We start from the raw sequence: 13,367 nt of genomic DNA on the forward strand, positions 1-13,367 counted from the left end.
ATTCCAGAGTGCTCAACTTTTTGATCTTTCAAGCCCAATTTCCAATGGTTTGTCAAATAAGACCTGAAACACAAAAACAAAACAAAATCAAACAAATAACAATGCTAAGGAATTAACATATGTAGATTAAGGGGCTTGAATGTGCAATATTCGGCGCTTATCACACCCCCCAACTTACATATTGCTAGTCCCTTAGCCATATAAAACAGAAAATAAATTGAAAAATAAAAAGATAAATCCAGCTTTCGTGGGATATACGGTTGCATTTAGCATATGCAACAAGCCTTTTAAACCCCTAGGAGTTCCCTAGAGGACGAGTGAAGTCTCATGAGGGTTTTCTAGGAATGATACCCACAAACATTTTCTAACCATGTAATTCCTAAGAATGCAATCTCATGACCATCATGATTTTCAGTCATTAACAGGCTTAATAAAACAAACACTATCTTCACAATTTCAGGCAATCACAACTTAGCTCCAATCATGGCAATTATGAGATATTACAAAATTCAATTAGTGTATGTGAACTCAACACATATTCAAGGGATTTCAAAACTAATCTCAATCATGCATGGATCAATACTCAAAATTCATTGGACTCCCCATCGGACAAAACAACCAAGGCAACTTTTTTTTTTTTTTTTTTTTCACTTAGCTCCCTTAAGCTTTCTGATTGACCCATTTATCGAGTGTTAGGCCAATGACTCCCAAACCAGATGGTTTTAGGGCATTAAGTGTAAAGACACCCCTAAGGACTTACTAACTCGGGTTAAAAAGGCTACAAAGCTAAGCTACTTTTTTTTTTTTTTTTTTTTTTCATCAACTAATCCAAACTTCTCACTTTTTGACGCTAACACTTACTGCTTAATGAGGCAAGAGGTCCGGTTACTTGGTGGAAAGTTTAAAATGATCATTTTTATTTATTTATTTATTTATTTATTTTTTATACTTTATGCCAAAGTTGTTTTCCCAATAAGTTGCCCAACTACATTCCGAATATTAAAACGAAACATTCTTGATTCCAGATTTTATACCCCACAGACTATATGCAAGTGTGCTTGTGAAAATTAAATTGAAACAAGTAATATTTCATGCTGCCAATGAGAGTAACCCAGTTTTAATTTCTTAATCAAGTGATCATGTGTTCGTCATATTAAGCCCATCAATGAATTTCAAACCACAATAGGAAAATCAATTGCATGCTCAGAACTATCATGTATATGCCCACACCCCCCAACTTAAAGTGCACAATGTCCTCAGTGCGTGGAAAATAACAATAAAACAATGCAAGGGGAAAAAGAAACACCAAACCTGTCACTATGGCGCAGAAGAAGATGCCCCTGGAGCAGGTGGCAGCCGGGCTACAATGGCGCACAGCAGTTCTTGCTGGGCTTCAAATCGTTCATCTGCCTGGTGCCTGTCTTCCGCTCTCTGGTTTGCAAGCTTAGAGTGGAGGTCTTGCAATTCTTTATGTAAGGACTCATACTGTGACATGGTCAGAGTGACTGTAGCTACTGCTCCCATGCTGTCGACCGGCACTGCTGGAGGTGGCTCATCGTGCACAGGCCCATTAGCGTCCCTATCAAGCACTGCTGCCGCAGGCGCCCGATGTCGTCGCGGCATGTGAGAATAACTCTTATTTCACTGGATCAGACCAAATTGAGGATGTGTGGAAATAGGTCCATCAGTAGGGGTACCCTCTATACCTCGGGTCTGAAAGATCTGGGTGAGGAGAAACTGGAATGGAAGTCCCCATGACGCCGAACCCTGCGTGCACCGCACAATTACCCCATCCCAAAACTTGTGCATCTGGTCCCAAATGAGCTGTGGGATGGAAATCCAATAGCCTCTATGAAAGGCGTAGAGTGCCGCAAGAAAGGGGCCGCGCCGCTGAGTCTTGTGTCCGAAGGGACACACATTCCGCTGCAAAATGAAGTCCACGAACCACAGGCGGGAAGGTAGCAGGACCTTGCTTGTGGAGTTGCGGAGGTCATCAGTGTAGCGGCCACGGCACATGTCATCCACAATAAACTGCAGGGTGAGATCGGCCGGCAAGTCGGAGTACCGAGGGGAACCATCCCGAGCCAAGATATCCGATGGGCACTCATGGGAACAGTGCAAAGCAGCAGCAATGTCGTCAGTGGTCAACTCAATGTCAAAGCCCGCCACTGAAGAAGAGAGGACGCCCGGCCGAGTACAATCGAAGGTAAGGTTGCCGTAAAATTCTCGGACCAGCCCTTCGTAAGCAACGGGGCTGACGGGCTGGAACAAGGCGGTGAGACCGCGACGTTGGCATTCTTTGACCGCCCACTTGGTTGCTTGGAGACTGTGGAAGACGGTGTTGATGGCAAAAGAGGTCTCCAAGATCAGCTTCCGTTGCTTCCCACGGTGTGGTAATGGCTGGGAGGGGGTTTCGGGGGTGGTCTCCCAGACAGGGGACGAGAGGGATGTGGAAGCAGTGGCTGGAAGCAAGGCTGGGCTTCGTTGAGGCATTTTATCGAGCACTTGGTGGGCACTCCAAAAGGGAGGAGATGGAGAACCACCTTACTGGGCTGCCCAACCCCCTGCAAAACAGAGAAAAACCAACACAGAGCAGTCCTGCTGATTTCTACAAAAAAATTGAGAAAAATGGGGGTGGCGGGGTATTGGGGAGAATGGGAAATGGGGGTGGTTAAAGTGGTCGGAGAGGGAGAACATGGGGCGACGTTGGGTGTTTTGGCAGTGGTAGGGGAGTGCGGCGGCGACGGGGTGGAGATTGGTGGTGTTTGGTGGTGGTGTTAGGTGTGCACAGTGGTGGGGCAGAGGGCGGTACTGCGGGAGATGGGGAAAATGGGGGAGAAAGAGGGGATTTCGTGACCTTTTTAGGTCACGTGAGGTCTCTGGACGAGTGTGCTTGAGCGGCACTAGCGTGCGCTCGATCGCACTCGTGCAGAGGATGGAGTGGAGTGCGGGGATACGCTCGAGCGTACGCGTGAACGTGTGTGCTAAGTGGAGAGCATCTGCGCTCGATCCCACGCAGGGTGGGCTCGAGCGTAGGCCCATGTACTGGGATCGAGCGCATAGTGGGTGCGCTCGAGCCCAGGGTGTCAGTGCCCTAATAAGAAAAATAGACGGGATCCGTCAAATCGACGGATTCCACATCTGTACCTGGCTCGAAATGCTGGATGCATGGCTTCAATCTTTGACCGTTGACCTTGAACAGAGTGCTGTCCTTTGGGTCCCGCAACTCAATAGCGCCATGGGGCGACACGGAGGTGACTATGAAGGGGCCGTCCCATCTTGAACAGAGCTTCCCAGGGAAAAGCCAGAGTCTGGAATTGAAGAGCCATACTTTCTGGTCCGGCACAAATGTTTTGGTAAGGATATGTTTGTCATAAAAAAACCCTAGTCTGCTCCTTATAAAGGCAAGTACTATCATAGGCATCACGTCGCAGCTCCTCCAACTCTATCAACTAAAGTTTTCGGTGAGAACGGACTGCCTGCATGTCGAAATTGAACTACTTTATTGCCCATAGAGCCTTGTGTTCTAATTCCACAGGGAGGTGACACGCCTTGCCATAAACCAGCTGATGGGGAGACATTCCAATGGGAGTTTTGTAAGCTGTGTGGTAGGCCCATAATGCATCATTGAGGCGCAAGGACCAATCCTTGTGGTCTGGCCTAACCGTCTTCTCTAGAATATGCTTAATCTCCCGGTTAGACACTTCCACTTGGCCACTTCTTTGAGGATGGTAAGGAGTGGCTACCTTATGTGTGACAGAATACTTCAGAAGTAAGGCCTTGAAAAAAGGGTTGCAAAAGTGTCTACCTCCATCACTGATGATAGCCCGAGGAGTACCAAATCTGCTAAAAATGTTGGCTTGGAGGAACTTCACTACAACCTTGTGATCATTGGTATTTGTGGCAATAACTTCGACCCACTTAGAGACATAATCCACTCCGACCAAAATATACTCATACCCGCAAGATGGTGGGAAGGGTCCCATGAAGTCGATACCCCAGACATCAAAAATCTCGACAATAAGGATGGGGTTCAATGGCATCATGTGCCTCTGAGACATAGCTCCTAGGCGTTGACATCTCTCACAAGCTTGGCAAAAGTCATAGGCATCTTTGAACAAGGTGGGCCATGTGAATCCGCATTGTAGAACCTTGGCTGCTGTCTTCTTGGCACTAAAATGTCCCCCACAAGCTAGAGAATGACAAAAGGTAAGAATGCTGGAAAATTCACTCTCGGGGGCACATCGTCGGATGATCTGATCAGCATAGTACTTGAACAACTCTGGATCTTCCCAATAATAGAATCGGACTTGCTTGAAGAAGCGGTCCTTATCTTGCTTAGACTAATGAGAAGGAATCCGACATGTTGCTAGATAATTGACAATATCGACATACCACGGCGGATTTCTCAAAGTAATTTCTAAGAGTTGCTCATCTGGGAACGAGTCATGAACAGGAACCAGCTGGGGTGTCGCAAATGAAATCCATGACAAATGGTTAGCAACAACATTTTCAGTGCCCTTCTTGTCCCGAATCTCAATGTCAAACTCTTGCAGAAGTAGAATCCAGCGGATCAACCGAGGCTTTGTTTCCTTCTTGGCCAGTAGGTGTCGTAGAGTAGCATGATCAGAAAAAATTATAACCTTTGATCCCAGAAGATATGAGCGGAATTTATCCATAGCAAATACCACAGCTAGCAATTCTTTCTCAGTGGTTGTGTAATTGACTTGAGCATCTATCAACGTCTTGCTAGCATAATAAATGACATGAGGAAGCTTGCCTACCCGTTGTCCCAAAACTGCACCCATAGCATAATCAGATGCATCACACATGATCTCAAAGGGCAATGACTAGTCAGGCGGCAGCATGATGGGGGCAGAGGATAATAGGGATCGAAGCTGCTGGAATGCCTGGTGACATGCTTCATCAAAGTGAAAAGGGGTGTCCTTAGCAAGCAAGTGACATAAGGGCCTTGAGATTTTGCTGAAATCTTTGATGAAACGACGATAGAAGCCGGCGTGCCCTAGGAAAGAACGCATGCCCTTTGGGTTATGCAATGCACCTGCTACTTTTCAGCTGTGCATGATCAGTATTTTTTCTGATATGGTAGAACGTTTCCTTGAGGTTTTCATGGATGACTTCTCTGTCTTCGGTTCATCATTTGAGGAGTGTTTGCACCGCCTCACCTTGGTTTTAGTGCGGTGCAAGGAGAAGAACTTGGTGCTCAATTAGGAGAAGTGCCATTTCATGGTGAAGCAAGGCATTGTACTGGGGCATGTCATATCTCATCGGGGGATAGAGGTTGACAAAGATAAGGTAGATTTGATTTCCAACCTTCCACCCCCTCGTACGGTGAAGGAGGTTCGTTCTTTTCTGGGCCATGCAGGATTTTATAGGCGATTCATCCAAGACTTTAGCAAGATCGCTAGGCCCTTGTGCAAATTGTTGGTGAAGGATGCCCCATTTGTATTTGATGAGGACTACAAGATAGCATTTGGGGATCTGAAGAGAATTTTGACGTCCACACCTATTATTCAGCCGCCCAACTGGGGTGTACCATTTGAGATCATGTGTGATGCATCGGATTATGCAGTCGGAGCTGTTTTGGGGCAGCGTGTTGAGAGACTCCCCCACGTCATTTACTATGCGAGCAGGACTCTAAACAACACACAACTCAATTACTCCAGCACGGAGAAGGAGTTGTTGGCAGTCGTTTTTGCGCTAGACAAGTTCAGATCCTATTTACTAGGATCTAAAGTCATCATCTTTTCGGATCACGCAGCATTGAAGTATCTTTTTTCCAAAAAAGATGCTAAATCTCGTCTGATTCGATGGATTTTGCTACTTCTTGAGTTTGACATAGAAATTCGGGACAAGAAGGGTTCCGAAAATGTGGTGGCAGATTATTTATCTAGATTGACTGTGGATTACACTGAGAACGCCAACCCCATTTCGGAGACTTTCCCTGATGAGCAATTGATGCGCATTGCTCATGAGCCCGCACCATGGTTTGCTGACATAGTGAACTATCTCGTCACCGGCCAACTGCCTCAGCAGTGGGGGCGACAAGATAGGTCCAGATTTTTGTCCATGGTGAAACATTTTTTCTGGGACGATCGTTACCTGTTCAAGTATTGTCCCAATCAGATCATTAGGAGGTGTATACCTGAGCATGACCAATCCAATGCCATCTCCTTTTGTCATGATCATGCTTGTGGAGGCCATTTCAGTGCTAAGAAGGCCGCTGCCAAGATTTTGCAGTGTGGATTCTATTGGCCTACCCTTTTCAGAGACGTCCACGCTTATTGTATATCTTGTGAGCGTTGTCAGAAGCTAGGGAGTATCTCTAGAAGGAATATGATGCCCCTTAGTCCCATTTTGATTGTTGAGATTTTTGATGTATGGGGCATCGATTTCATGGGACCTTTCCCGAACTCCTTTGGCTATCTGTACATCTTGGTTGCTGTGGACTATGTGTCCAAATGGGTGGAAGCAATTGCATGCAAGACCAATGACCATAGAGTTGTGGTCCAGTTTTTTAGAGACACTATCTTTGCTCGTTTTGGTACGCCTCGAGCAATTATAAGTGATGGAGGAAAGCATTTTTGCAATCGGATTTTTGAGCAGTTGATGAAGAAGTATTTCATCACACATAAGGTTGCCACCCCGTATCACCCACAGACAAGTGGACAGGTTGAAGTTTCCAATCTAGAGATCAAGCATATTTTGGAAAAAACTGTAAACCCCAATAGAAAAGATTGGTCTATGCGATTGAGTGACGCACTGTGGGCATATAGGACAACTTTCAAGACCCCGATTGGGATGTCACCCTATCGGCTTGTGTACGGGAAGGCATGTTATCTTCCCGTGGAGTTGGAGCATAGAGCATATTGGGCCATCAAGCAGCTGAACTTCAATCTTTTGAAGGCTGGCTCACAAAGGAAGCTCCAACTAAATGAATTGGAGGAGTTGAGGAATGATGCTTATGATTCTGTGCGGTTGTACAAGGCACAAATGAAGAAGGCTCATGACCAGAGCATTTTGAGACGATCTTTTGAGCCTGGTGAGAAAGTCCTTCTTTACAATTCACGGCTACATCTTTTCCCAGGCAAGTTGAAATCTCAGTGGACAGGCCCATTTATCATTCGGACAGTTTTTCCTCATGGGGCCATCAAGATTGAGGATCCTCAGAATGGTAACACCTTCAAGGTGAATGGACAGAGATTAAAACCATTCTTAGAGTTGAGGAGTAAGGAGATTGAGACGACACTGTTGGAGGATCCGAGTTATTCTGAGTGATTGTCGTCTTTTGTGGAGAGTCTGGCTGAAGACTTAAAACTTAGCGCTTGTGGGAGGCAACCCTCATTCTTTCCCTTACCATTTTATCTTGTTTGTTTGTTTCTGTTGTGTTTTTCAGGGCAAGTGTCTGCCATTCAAGTTTGGGGGAGCATTCTCCTACGTTACACCCGACTTGCGCCGCTCACCTGGTATTGTATCTCTGGACCCATTGGGGACAATGTGTCATTTTATTTTGGGGGTGGGGGTAGACATTTCTCTGTCTTTTTCCTTGATTATTCGTGTTGTTTTGTTAAAAAAAAAAAAAAAAATTGTGCTATGTTGTTGATTAAGCAAGGGTAACACCTATTCTGTGGTTTGCATGTCATTGGTCTGTTTAGCATTTTGAATATAGCATATCATTAGGAATCTGAGTCTTTTGACTCTTTGTTGGATTAGAGAGATTTCACATGTTTGAAATTATCACCACGGGCACACTAGCATAGAATCGGTGAGGTATAAGATTTGACTTAATTAGGGTGTATTTCAAGATTGGTAGGATGAAGTGTGATGAAACCTTGGCTTGAAAAAAAAAAGGAAAAAAAAAATCAGTTTGAGCTTCTCATTGAGTAACCGGACCTCATGCCTCACAAAGCGTTGAGTGTTCACGTAAAAAGATGAGAAACCTAACATGGTTGGTTGTATGGCTAGTTTGGCTTCGTAGCCTAGTTGACTTGAGTAATTAAGCCCTTAGGGATGTTTCTACATCTAGTGCCTTAAAACCATTTGGTTTGGGAGTCTCTGGCCCAACACTCGTTACATAGGTCAATTAGAAAGCTTAAGGAAGCTAAGCATTGCACATCCTACACACAAAAAAAAAAAAAAAATTAAGCCTTGGTTGTTTCATCTGAGCGAATTCCTATCACTTCTAAGGTACACCCAAGTTTGAGAATAAATTGAAGCCTCATGATTATATGTTAGTCTCACATTGCACTTATTGGAACATGTGTTGTCTCAAATTTTCACCTTTGAGTTGAAGGATTTGTGGTTGTTTTGATGATGTGATTGTAGTGTTCACTGTGATAAACCTGCTCACGATGTTAAAAACCATGTGTTTATGTGGAACTCCTTGGTTGTCAAATAACATAGTGCATAAATGTTTGTGGGTATCATTACTGTTAAACCCTCATGAGACTTCACTCCTCCTCTAGGGATGCCTAGGGGTTTAAAAGGCTTATTGCGTATGCTAAATGCAATTGTTTCTCCCATGATAGCGGACTTATGTTTCTTGCTTTCATTTTGTTTTACTAAGGGACTAGCAAAATGTAAGTATGGGGGTATTTGATGAGTGCTAAATATTGTATATTTGGACCCCTTTACTTATGTTTCTTAAGCTCTTAGCTGTGTTAATTTTTGATGTTTTTTGTTAGTTTTGGTGTTTTGGTGTGTTGCAGGTCAATAAGAAAAAACTACGGTTTGAGGGTGGAAATAAGCAAATAATTGAAGATCCCTGGAAGTGCGATCGAGTGCACAGAGCGACGATCGAGCGCACCTGCGCTCGAGCACAATCACGGCACGCTCGAGCGCACGACCACGTCAGCCCTAGCATGCATCGCTTAAGTGCTACGCCGCAGGAGCCTTGAAAAAACCCGAGTGCGCTCGAGCGCACTCACGCTGACCTGGCAGCGCTGAACCCTAGTTTTTTATTATTTATATACAACTTTTTCTCTTGTAACGGGGATTGGGAGACGCCGTTTTAAGCTGAATTATGACGTATTGCCGTGGGGAAGCTTTTGCTTTGTTTTCCATTGTAAGTTTTATTCTTTCGATGATGACAATTCAATTTTTGGTTGTTATTGTTATCATGAGAGGCTAAATCTTTCAACTAAGGTTGAAGATGAAGCTTCGTCATTGACAAACTCATGTATTCTCCTATTTTGTTTATACAATTTTGACTTCGAATAAGAATGTTGTAGATTTTCATTCAATTGGTTGATTTATATCTTTTAATTGAATGTGATGAACTGTTATGTGTTGGAGTTGGATATTTAATGTCTTTCATCCTTCGGATACATCAATTCATTCGATTGAAATAGGATATCCGCTGTGATTCGTTAACCAAATGGATACATAGGATGATTTAATTTCAAATCGGATAATTGTTGTGATTTGTAAAATGGGTGGATTCATTGAATGATTTAAACTTGATATTTGTAAAACATCGAACAACAGTTTGAGCACAATAGTTTGTCGATTGTATGAGCAAACACGAGAATATAGAGTTAAGATTTAGCGAAGTGGATTCTAAAACCTTAGTGTTCTTTACCATTTTATTTAATCATTTTCTTTAGTTTATGTTTTGTTTTAGCATGACAAAAATCACAAAATTCGGAACTAGGTTAAAATAGGATTAGTTTAGATAAGAATTAGTTTTCATAACACAATTCCCTGTGGATCGACCTCGCACTTGCACACGTTGTACTGCACACGACTCGTGCGCTTGCGAGTACAATTAAATTTGTACATCAGCCAGAACACCTAACATATGCCTACCTAGGAGAGAACAAGACACTACCAGTCATAATTGCTGCAAATCTAAGTTGTGGGGAAGAAGAAAAGTTGTTGAGAGTTCTTAGAGAGCATAAAACTGCTTTGGGATGGACCATTGTTGACACCAAGGGAATAGCCCAGTGCATGCATCAAATCTTCCTTGAAGACGACGTTAAGCCAACCAGGGATGCATAGAGAAGATTCAATCCACACATGAAGGAGGTAGTCATGGTAGAGGTATTAAAACTACTAGATGTGGGCATTATCTACCCCATCTCAGACAGTAAATTGAGTCCAGTCCAAGTAGTTCCAAAGAAGAGTGGGATCACAGTAGTGAAGAATGAAGATCATGAGCTGATACCTACAAGAGTAACCACTAGTTGGAGGGTATGCATTGATTACAGGAAAACTGAACAAGGTAACTAGAAAAGACCATTTTACATTACCCTTCATTGATCAAATGCTGGAGAGGTTAGCTGGCCATAGCTACTACTGTTTTTTGGATGGGTACAGTGGCTATAATCAGATTGCAATAGCACTAGAGGATCAGGAGAAGACCACCTTCACATGTCCTTTTGACACATTCACCTACAGAAGGATGCCATTTGGATTATGTAATGCTCCAGCCACATTCCAAAGATGCATGATGAGCATTTTTTCAGACATGGTGGAGAAATCCATTGAGGTATTTATGGATGACTTTAGTGTTTTTGGGTCTAATTTCGATGAGTGCCTCAACCATTTGAAGAATGTTCTCAAGAGATGTGAAGAATGCAACCTAGTGCTCAACTGAGAAAAATGCCACTTCATGGTTCAATAGGGAATTGTATTGGGTCATGCTATCTCAAGCAAGGGCATTGAGGTGGATAAGGCTAAGATTGACATCATCTCCAAACTTCCCCCACCTCTGACAGTGAAGGGGGTGAGGAGTTTTCTTGGACATGCCGAGTTCTATAGAAGGCTTATCAAGGATTTCTCCAAGATCTCTATACCCCTCTGTGCATTGCTAGGGAAGGAGGCCAAGTTTGAATAGACTGAAGAATGTATGACTACCTTCAACACACTGAAAAAGCTGCTCACATCTGCACCCATAATGCTGGCACCTGATTGGAGTCTACCCTTTGAGCTTATGTGTGATGCCAGCAACTTTGCCTTACGAGCTGTCTTGGGTCAAAGAATCAATAAGGTACCTCATGCCATTTATTGTGCTTCTAGAACATTGAATGATGCCCAGCTAAATTATTCTACCACTAAGAAGGAATTATTAGCTGTCATATTTGCTTTGGAGAAGTTCAGGTCGTACCTAATTGGTTCTATGGTTATTGTATTCACTGATCATGCTGCTTTGAGATATGGGTATTACTTCTGCAAGAGTTTGACCTTGAAATTAGAGACAAGAAGGGCAGTGAGAATGTGGTGGCAGATCACTTATCCAGACTACTCCATGAGGAAGAAGGAGATGCGCTTCCACTGAATGAAAATTTTCCCGATGAGCAATTGTTTGCAGTTGATATCCAACTCCCATGGTATGCAGATATAGCAAATTATATAACTGCCAAGGTTTTTCCTCCAGGTATGTCTAGTCAAGAAAGGAAGAGGTTGATATCTATATCTAGACAATATCATTGGGATGAACCCTATTTGTTCAAATTTTGCCCCGATCAAATCATTAGAAGGTGTGTCCCAGAAGAAGAGCACTTGAGTATTTTGCAGCATTGTCATTAGTTTGCTTGTGGTGGACACTTTGGGGCCAAGAGAACAGCTCTTAAGGTATTACAAGCTGGTTTCTATTGGCCTAATATGTTTAAAGATGCTTTCTTGTTTTGCAGCTCTTGTGATAGATGCCAAAGGACAGGAAACATCTAATCCAAAAATCAAATGCCATTACAAAATATCCAGGTGGTAGAGCTCTTCGATGTATGGGCTATTGACTTCATGTGACCATTTACTAACTCATTTGGTTATTTATATATTCTAGTGGGCGTGGATTATGTGTCTAAATGGGTCGAGGCTGTCCCCTCAAGGACTAATGATCATAAAGTGGTTGTGAAGTTTCTGCAGGAAAACATTTTTACTAGATTTGGGACACTAAGGGCAATCATTAGTGATGGAGGGAGCCGCTTTAACAACTATGCCTTTGCCTCAGTGATAAAGAAGTATGGCATCACTCACAAGGTTGGTACTCCATACCAACCTCAAACCAGTGGTCAAGTGAAAATCAACAACAGAGAGATCAAAGGTATCCTTGAAAGGACAGTGAATCCCAGTAGGAAGGATTGGTCACTACGCTTGAACGATGCACTATGGGCTAATAGGAATGCTTACAAGACACCTATCAGTATGTCTCCATATCGTTTGGTTTTTGGGAAAGCATGTCATCTACCAGTGGAATTGGAATACAAAGCATAATGGGCCATCAAGAAGTTTAATTTTGATATGAAGCAAGCTGGTGACAAAAGGAAGCTCCAACTAAATGAATTGGAGGAATTGAGGCATGATGCATATGAGAATGCCAAGCTCTACAAGGATAGAACAAAGGCATATCATGACAAGCAACTGGTTAGGAAGGAGTTTCAAGTAGGACATAAGGTATTGATCTATAATTCAAGATTGAAACTTTTCCCTAGGAAGCTTAAGTCAAGATGGTCTGGACCTTGCCTGGTTACACAAGTATTCCCTCATGGAGCTTTGGAAGTCCACAACCCACAGACAAATCAATCATTCAAAGTGAATGGACATAGAGTGAAGCCATACATTGAAACGAATTTTCCACCAAGAGATCAAGATTTGGCATCACAAGATTTGGCACTTTAGTCTGTCCAATATATAGCACCATCAGCAGGAGCATCATCTTCTAGACAGCACTAAGCAGGGCCCACCGTCTGGCTAAAGACGTTAAACCTAGCGCTCATGGGAGGCACCCCATAGTTTATCTTTTTATTTTGTTTTGTTTAGTTTGTTTTAAGTTAATCTTTTTATTTATCTTTAGTTTTGTTTCTTTTTACTTGTTTTCGTCCATCTCCCGGGTACACTCTTTCCTTAATTTAGACACATTGGGGAAAATGTGTCATTTAAGTTTAGGGGTATGGGCACACGTGATGTTTACACACATTTTGTCCCAATGTCATGTTATTTGTTTTGTGTGTTTGTTTGTTTATTTAAAAAATAAATAAAAAAATTATGCATGTTCATGTTTGGCCTAATTTTAAGTTAATCCAAAAGAATTGTGGCTTGAATTCATTAGTGAGCTTAAAATTTTGAACACATGATCTGATGAGAGACTTTGTTAGTTTGATTACTTGTTTAGGATAGTTGAAAAATCACATGTTTGATCTAATCACACAAGCACATTAGCACATAATTTGTGAGGTATGACATGAGGTTTGATATATGTGTTTCTATATCTTGGATTAAATTGGATGACTTATTAGATGGACACTTTGGCATATATAATAATAATAATAATAATAATAATAATAATAATAATAAAATGATCATTGATAGGCTTTTCATTGAGTAACTGGACCTTTTGCCTAAAAGCA

The 13,367-nt window shown here is 42.6% G+C and overlaps 1 pseudogene; it reads left to right on the plus strand.

Moving 5' to 3' along the window:
- LOC132162946 (uncharacterized) overlaps positions 1-13,367 on the plus strand; it is a 150,986-nt pseudogene that overhangs the window by 87,122 nt on the left and 50,497 nt on the right.

The sequence above is a fragment of the Corylus avellana genome, chromosome ca10 (genome assembly GCF_901000735.1).
Source record: "Corylus avellana chromosome ca10, CavTom2PMs-1.0".
Taxonomy (NCBI): Eukaryota; Viridiplantae; Streptophyta; class Magnoliopsida; order Fagales; family Betulaceae; genus Corylus; species Corylus avellana.